Consider the following 7922-nt stretch of genomic DNA (forward strand, 5'->3'; position numbering starts at 1 on the left):
ATAGACCATAAAAGAACAGGACATCCCACCATCATTATAATCCACATGGGATCAATTCAGACCAAGGTAAAGATCAATCACTTATAAAGGGAAACTAATTAGAATCACCTTAGATTATTCAGCAGAGACAATTAAAGCAAGAAGACTCTGGAATGATAAATGCCATGCCCTAAAGACAAACAATTATCAACCAAGAATACTGTACCCAGCTAAAATCTCCTTCATAACCGAAGGTCAAATAAAAACCTTCCATAGCAAAGACAAATGAAACAATATATCTCCATCAAACCAGCCTTACAAAAGGTACTTAAAGATGTCCTACACATAGAAAACCAAGAAGACAATAATAAAGGCTAATAAACAGCACCCAAACAGAGATTCAAGAACCATAGGAAGAACCCAGTTGGCACAGCCCCCAAAAAGATGGATAACATGGGAGGAACTCCCAAATACCTCTAAGTCCTAACTCTTAAAATTAAGGACCAGCACAACTATGTTTATTGCAGCATTATTTACTATAGCTAAGATATGGAACCAACCCAGATGCCCCTCAGTAGATGAATGGATCAAGAAAATGTTTTATATATACACAATGGAATTCTATGCCTCCATCAGACAGAATGACATTGCTCCATTTGTTAGGAAATGGAAAGACTTGGAAAAAATTATATTAAGTGAAGTAAGTCAAGCCCAAAGAATCATAGATCCCATGGTTTCCCTCATTTGCAATTGTTAGTATATATATGAGTCAAGCAGAAAAAGTCAGATAATGTGATGTTAAGAAAATGAATCCTAAGATATGTACTTAAATGTTTATTTTTCTTTCATACATTTGTTTCTAACGCATTTATATGATTATTTCTTTGTTGCTTTGTATGTCCCTCCCCACAGTATAACCCCTGCTTTCACTGTATTTGAGGACGGTATAATTTGTGGAGGGGAAGGGGAAAAACAAGTCTTTTAAATAAGGATACAGGTGGACCCGTCGCAACAATGAGAAGTACAAGTTGTCATGTCGAAAACAAACTTTACAACTTTGGTGGGAGGGTGGGGGAAGAATTGGGTGAGTGGGGGAGGCTTGGAAGGGATGGGAAGGGGAAACAAAGGAGGAGGCTACAATGCTTGATAAGAAATGTACTCATTAACTTGCCCATGTAATTGTAACCCCTATGTACAGTTTTTTCACAATAAAAAAAAAGTTAAAAAAAAACAACTTTTGAAAGTGAAAGGCTGGAACAAAATATGCCAAGCAAATGGAGTCCATAAACAGGCAGGAGTTGCAATGTTAATATCAGATAAAATAGACTTCAAATTAAAATTAGTGAGAAGAGATCAAAAAGGTCACTACATACAAATTCATGGATCTCTCCTCCAGGAGGATATTACAATACTAAATATCTATTCGCCAAACAATGGAGCACCAAAATTTATCCAAGAACCACTACTTTCCACCCAAACTCACATATATCCAAAGACACTAATTGTTTGGGACTTTAACACACCATTATCCACAATACATAGATCAACTCAGAAAAACTTAACAGAGAAAACACAGATATAAACAACTGCACAGATCAACTAGATTTAACAGACCTCTAACAAATATTTCGCCCAGCAGCATCAGAATACACGTTTTGCTCAGCAGCACAAGGAACATTTTCTAAAATAGACCATATTTTACATCGCAAAGCAAACTTGTCCAAATTGAGAAACATTGAAATTATACTTTATATTCTCTCAGACCACAAGGGAATAAAATTAAAACTCAACACCAAAAGACACCAAAGAAAATCCAGTAACACATGGAGGCTTAACAACACACTGCTGAATCAAGGGTGGGTCATGAAAGAGATTAGAAAGGAAATTCAAATGTTCATGCTATTCAACAAAAATGAGCACACAAATTACCAGCTCCTCTGGGACACAGCAAAGACAATACTGAGAGGCAAGTTTATAGCTCTGAGTTCCTACATCAACCAATTAGAGAGATCTGAAACCAACAATTTAATAAGACATCTGAACCTCCATGACAAACCGCAACACGATAATCCCCAATCCAGTGGACGGAAAGAAATAATTAAAGTTCAATATGAATTAAATGTATTAGAATCCAAAAATTCCACAGAAGGAATCAATAAAACAAATAATTGGTTCTTCGATAAAATTAACAAATTTGACAGACCCTTAGCAAATCTTATCAGAAAAAGAAGAAAACACACCCAAAAAATAAACTCAGAGATGAGAATGGAATCATCACCAAAGAAACAACCAAGATTCAGAACATTATAAGGGAATACTTCTCAAAATTTTACGCTAATAAGTTTGAGAACTTGACAGAAATGGATCTTTTTTGCTAGCAAATATTGTCATGCTGAAACTAAACCAAGATGAGCTAAACCATCTTAACAGGCCCATATAAAGCATTGAAATAGAAACAGCAATGAGACCTCCCATCTAAGAAAAGTCCAGGACCAGATGGTTTTACAGCAGAATTCTACAAGGCCTTCAAAGCAGAGCTCACATCAGTACTCTTTCACCACTTCACAGCTGTTCTACTCTTTGTATAATACAGTATTTTCCCCAGTCCCATATCTTGTATTGCTGCTCTCATATATTTTATTTTATTTTTTATTGAAATTTTAGTGTCAATTTAATGTACAAACATGTTATAGTTACATAAGTAAGGTAATGAGTTCATTTCTTTTCTAACTTGTTACCCCTTCACCCATTTTTCTCCCTCTTCCCTCCAAACGGCCCCTCCAAGATTATTTCAAACATGTTGTCTTGTCATTATCACTGTTGCATAGGTTCCTCCTTTGTCCTTTGTCTCACCATTTTTTCCCTTTCCCTTCCCTAGTTCAGATCAACATATTTACAATACCCAGGGTATTAAAAACAAATACAGTGACTACAGGGGACAAACCATATGTGGGGAAAAAAAAAACGATGAAAAAAAATCACATAGTACATTAAGAATAACAAAAATAAAAAACAAGTCTTGGGGTTCATTTCACTTGGAATCACCTTATATGGTCAAATGTACATAACTATAGAGCTATTCTGCTAATCTACTAAGATTATCCATGATGTACACAATAATGCTCCCCTATTACCCAATAATCCCACTTCTTGGCATTTAACCAGGTGAACACAAACAAGACCACAGTAAAGCTACCAGTACAATTTTGTTTATTACAGTATTATTTAACATAGCTAAGATATGGAATGAGCAGAATAGCTCTATAGCTATGTACCTATGACCATATAAGGTGATTCCAAGTGAAATGAACTCCAAGACATGTTGTTTGTTGTTCTTAATGTACTATGTGATTTGTTTTTATCCTTTTGCGTTTTCCCCACCTATGGTTTATCCCCTATAGTCATTGTATTTGATTTTGATACCTTGGGTATTGTAAATATGTTGATCTGAACTAGGGAAGGGAAATGGAAAAATGATGAGACAAAGGTCAAAGGGGGAACGTATGCAACAGTGATACTCACAAGACAATATATTGGAAATAATCTTGATGGGGCCATTGTTAGCAAATGGAAGAAAAGTGGGGGAAGGGGTAACCTTAGAAAAGAAATATATTCGTTTCTTACTTATGTAACTATAACCCCTCTGTACATTACCTTGACAGTAACATTTCAATAAAAAATAAAATAAAATACATGAGAGCACCAATACAGGATATGGGACTGGGGAAATACTGTACTATACAAATAGTAGAAGAGATGTGGAGAACAGTAATTTTACTTCAACCTAGCAAAAAATAAACTAGCATACAGATTTTCAGCCTCATGTCAGTCACTAAAAAGGGAAAACAAAACGCACAATCAGCAATCCAATAGAGATAAAATAGAAAACTAAACACGTAAAATGAAGAGACAATTTTGACCAAAAATAACAAATGATAGAATTAGGAAACAAATAACAAGCTGGTAAGTTTAAAAAATATTACCAATAATTCTATTAAATATTGTTACATCACAATGTGTTAGAACTATTATTAAAATTATAGTTTAGAACGCTATCATTTTAATAATAGCTTACTTATTATTGATTTCTTGATGTTGAATGTTTAGTATATAATTTTACTTTTAGGAGCTATAGAAAAGAAGAAAGTAAAGTAATTTTAATAATATATTTCATGAATTGTAAAACTGAGAAGCATTAGAATTTAAACAAATAATATATCATTACTGTTTTAATTCCATGAATTAATGTAGTAATTCAAAATGTATTCTACACTTAGCAGTTGTCTTAACATCAAATAATAAATTATTGCACATGACTCTTGGTATTAGGTGGAAGGGTTCAGCACTGTGGTAAAATTCACACCACACAAAACATGAGGGTATGACTCCTCTCATCTTGCTTAAATTGTGGAAATTTTATTTCTATAAGCCTGTTAAATTCCTCTCTAGGTGACATCTATACAAGTAAATACAATTATATACATGAGGAGTATTTCAGATGATACATAATAGACATATTCATTAATTAAATTTTTCTATTCTGTACCAAATTAATATTTATAGAGACACTGAATTTCTGAGTAGATGATGGTATATGTGTGCCAGCTTATACGTATTGAGGCTTATTTTATATTTCTGACATTCTACAGTTGGATTTAATTTTCCATAAGGGGTTAAGTGTATTATATTGGATATATGAAAGTAAACTGAATATTTATTCCATTAATACTTTGCCTCTTGTCTAATCCCAATATAAATTATCCATATATTTGAAGTAATGAAAATAACAACAGATATAAGCAAGATAAATCATTCTGTAGTAGACAAGTATTTTCACCTTTATTTTTATAGTTGGTCCTCTTTTACACTACAGAATATTCTTGGGGAAATGTCCTCCAGGCTGACCACAACTGCAGAATATTATGGTTTGATGTATCATGAGAGAAGGAAGGAAGGGGCAGCTTCCTTCCAAAAACCTGCTCTCAGCCATGTGATCAGTTTTATGGTTATGAGTTGGAAATGACATTTTTCACAGTCAACCTTGAAAAATCATCTTGATAGATTATTTCTGTAAGTGGTTACAGAGGATTATTGATGGCTTTGCTAGGATGCAAGTTTGCCTCATTTTGAGACAATTTAAAGAGGACATTAGTCAGTTGTTATTTGCATCTTTAGGAGAAAAACCAATTGACTCTAGGCCAGAGGATCACTTGGGGCCCAAGAAGCTACTACCTTAAATAGTAATCCTAAACTTCTAAAAAAAAAAAAAAAATCAAAAACAAAACAAACAAAAACTCTATTGAGCACAGCCAGTCAGGGCTACTATCACTGCCTACATGAAATCAGGCAAGAAACAGAAGCTGAGATTCATTTACCTGATAACTAATATATATTTTTATGAGGCAGACTAAAATTAGACTACAGAGAGAGGGTCAGAAAGACTGATGAGAGAGACTAAAATTGGTCACACGAAGATTGGAAAGTAGAATGCCTTGTGGAGCAAATAAATCATACAAAGCCTGTGCATGTAAAAACAAGATAGCAGACCAAATTCCAAAAGTGCACGTTTTCTTAGAGGACAGCTTAATGAATTATCAATGGAAATCTTTGAAATCTTAAATATTTGACCACATGTGGGAGAAGGCCAATTGTTGAAGAGAAAGAAAATGTCATCACTTTCTTAAGAGGTCCAATATCACTTTAGGAACTAATCAAGCACAGATTTGTAATAAAAAGAGAAAATAATTATTCCAAATGAGGGTTTCATTTGTTTTGATGTAACAGTTCTTGATTTACATGCTAGCAATTAACATACAATTGATCCAGTTCCACAGCTGAGTTGATATTGACTGCAGTATTCCTACATGAAGGAAAAGAGAACATTTACAAATGTCTGATGAAATGAGTTGAGGATGAAGTGTTCTAATAGTGATATCTGAGGGTTAGACACAGGTGAAGAAGTACATATTCTTTTCTAAAAATCCCCCATTTTTAGCCTGGTGGTAGTCACTCAAAGCTTTATTCCTAGCCACTCAGGAAGCTAAGATCTGAGGAGTACAGTTCAAAGACAGCCTGGGCAGGAAATTCCCTTAGACTTTTATCTCCATTTAACCACCAGAAAATTAGAAGTGGCTCAAGAGTTAAAGAACTCACTTTGAGTTGAAGAGCTCAGGAACAGTGCCCAAGCCCAGATATAACAACAACAACAAAATAATGTGTCCCGTTTCTTGGACTGCCTACATCTTTTCCTAACATTCAACAAAGAAGCCATTTTATCACCCATTACCTTTAAGTCCTATCCTAGCTACTGCAAATAGAATGATTTGGTATCTTATGTCAAAAGGTTCATATTTGAGGAAACAAATACCAACATTGGTAACTATTTTTCCAGCCCTTGAATTCTGGGCCTGGGCCCTGAACATGGTTATGTTGGTAGCTTTCATGGGAACTTGTGGGATTACTGCCCATGAGGGGAATTACTGGGTCTTAAGGGAGATCTATGTTTAGTCTTTTCAGGAAACTCCATACTGCATTCCACAGTGGTTGAACAAGTTTAATTTCCCACAAACAGTGTAATAGATTTCCCAATCGGCTACATCCATGCCAGCATTTGCCATTGTTAGTTTTCTTGATAATGGCCATTTTAACTGTAATGAGGTAGAATCTGTCATGTATACATGTAGATTTGTGGGCACCTTCCAGCTACCATAAATGAATGAATCCATGAAACCTATATTGCTCTGAGTCTGCATTCCTTTCTCTTTGCTCTTAGTATAATTTTCCCAAGCCTCTTAATTTCCTTTAATACTGGTGAGAAGTCATCTTTCTGGTGGATGTTCAGAATTCCATTATGTGTGTGTGTGTGTGTGTGTGTGTGTGTGTGTGTGTGTGTGTATAAGATGACTATAGGCCCATGATTTCATTTCTAAGCCTTCTGCTTCATGTGTAATTTTGCATTTCCATATTAAATTTGGATTGTTTTCTCTACTGCATTGAAGAATATTGTTGGGATTTTGATGAGTATTGCAATGTCAATTATTTGCGGTCAGTATAGCAGGTTTTGCCATGTTAATTCTTCGAACCAGAAGCATAGAAAGATTTTCCATTTCCTTGACTCTCTTTCAATTTCCTCTTTTAGATTTTAAAGTTTTCACAGTAGAGATCCTCACATTTCTAGTTAAATTTATTAATTCCTACTTGTTTTTTTGTTGTTTCGTTTGTTTAGATTTGATTTGATTTTGAGGCTACTATATATGAGGCTGATTTTTGGATTTCAACCTGGTTCTTGCCATTGTTGGTCACACAGGAAAACTACATATTCTTGTGGCTTTTATACCCTGCTACATTGCTGAAGGTTAGCATCACCTTTACTTGATGGAGGAAGCTATAGGGTCCTTTAAATATAGGATCATTTCATTTATAAAAAGGAATAGTTTTACTTCTCCCTATTTGTATCCCCTTTGTGTTTTTTTTAATTGTGGTAATACTGTTCAGAGGGGTTACAATTACATGGGCAAGTTATTGAGTACATTTCTTATCAAGAATTGTAGTCTCCTCCTTTGATTCCCCTTCCCATCCCTTCCCATTCTCCCCTCTTCCCCCACCCAATCCTCCTCCTCCCTATCCCCCCACCCCTCACCAAAGTTGTGAAATTATTCTCTTGCCTATTGCTCTTGCTAGAAAGTCCACTACCATATTGAAGAGTATTGGAGAGAGTGGACATCCTGGTCTCATTCCTGATTTTAATGTCTTCATGTTTCCACCGTTAGGTAAATGCTAATTATCTCTGTCATATACATACTCTGTATTATATTGAGGAAATTTGCATGCATTCCTAGCTTCTCAGACCTTTTAATCATAAAGGGGTTTTGGAGCTTGTTGAAAGCTAATTCTACATCCCTATAGACAATCATGTGTTTCTTGTCTCTGCTTCTGCTCATGGT

This window comes from Dipodomys spectabilis, unplaced genomic scaffold, assembly GCF_019054845.1.
Source record: "Dipodomys spectabilis isolate Male_0828 unplaced genomic scaffold, ASM1905484v1 ptg000498l, whole genome shotgun sequence".
Lineage (NCBI taxonomy): Eukaryota > Metazoa > Chordata > Mammalia > Rodentia > Heteromyidae > Dipodomys > Dipodomys spectabilis.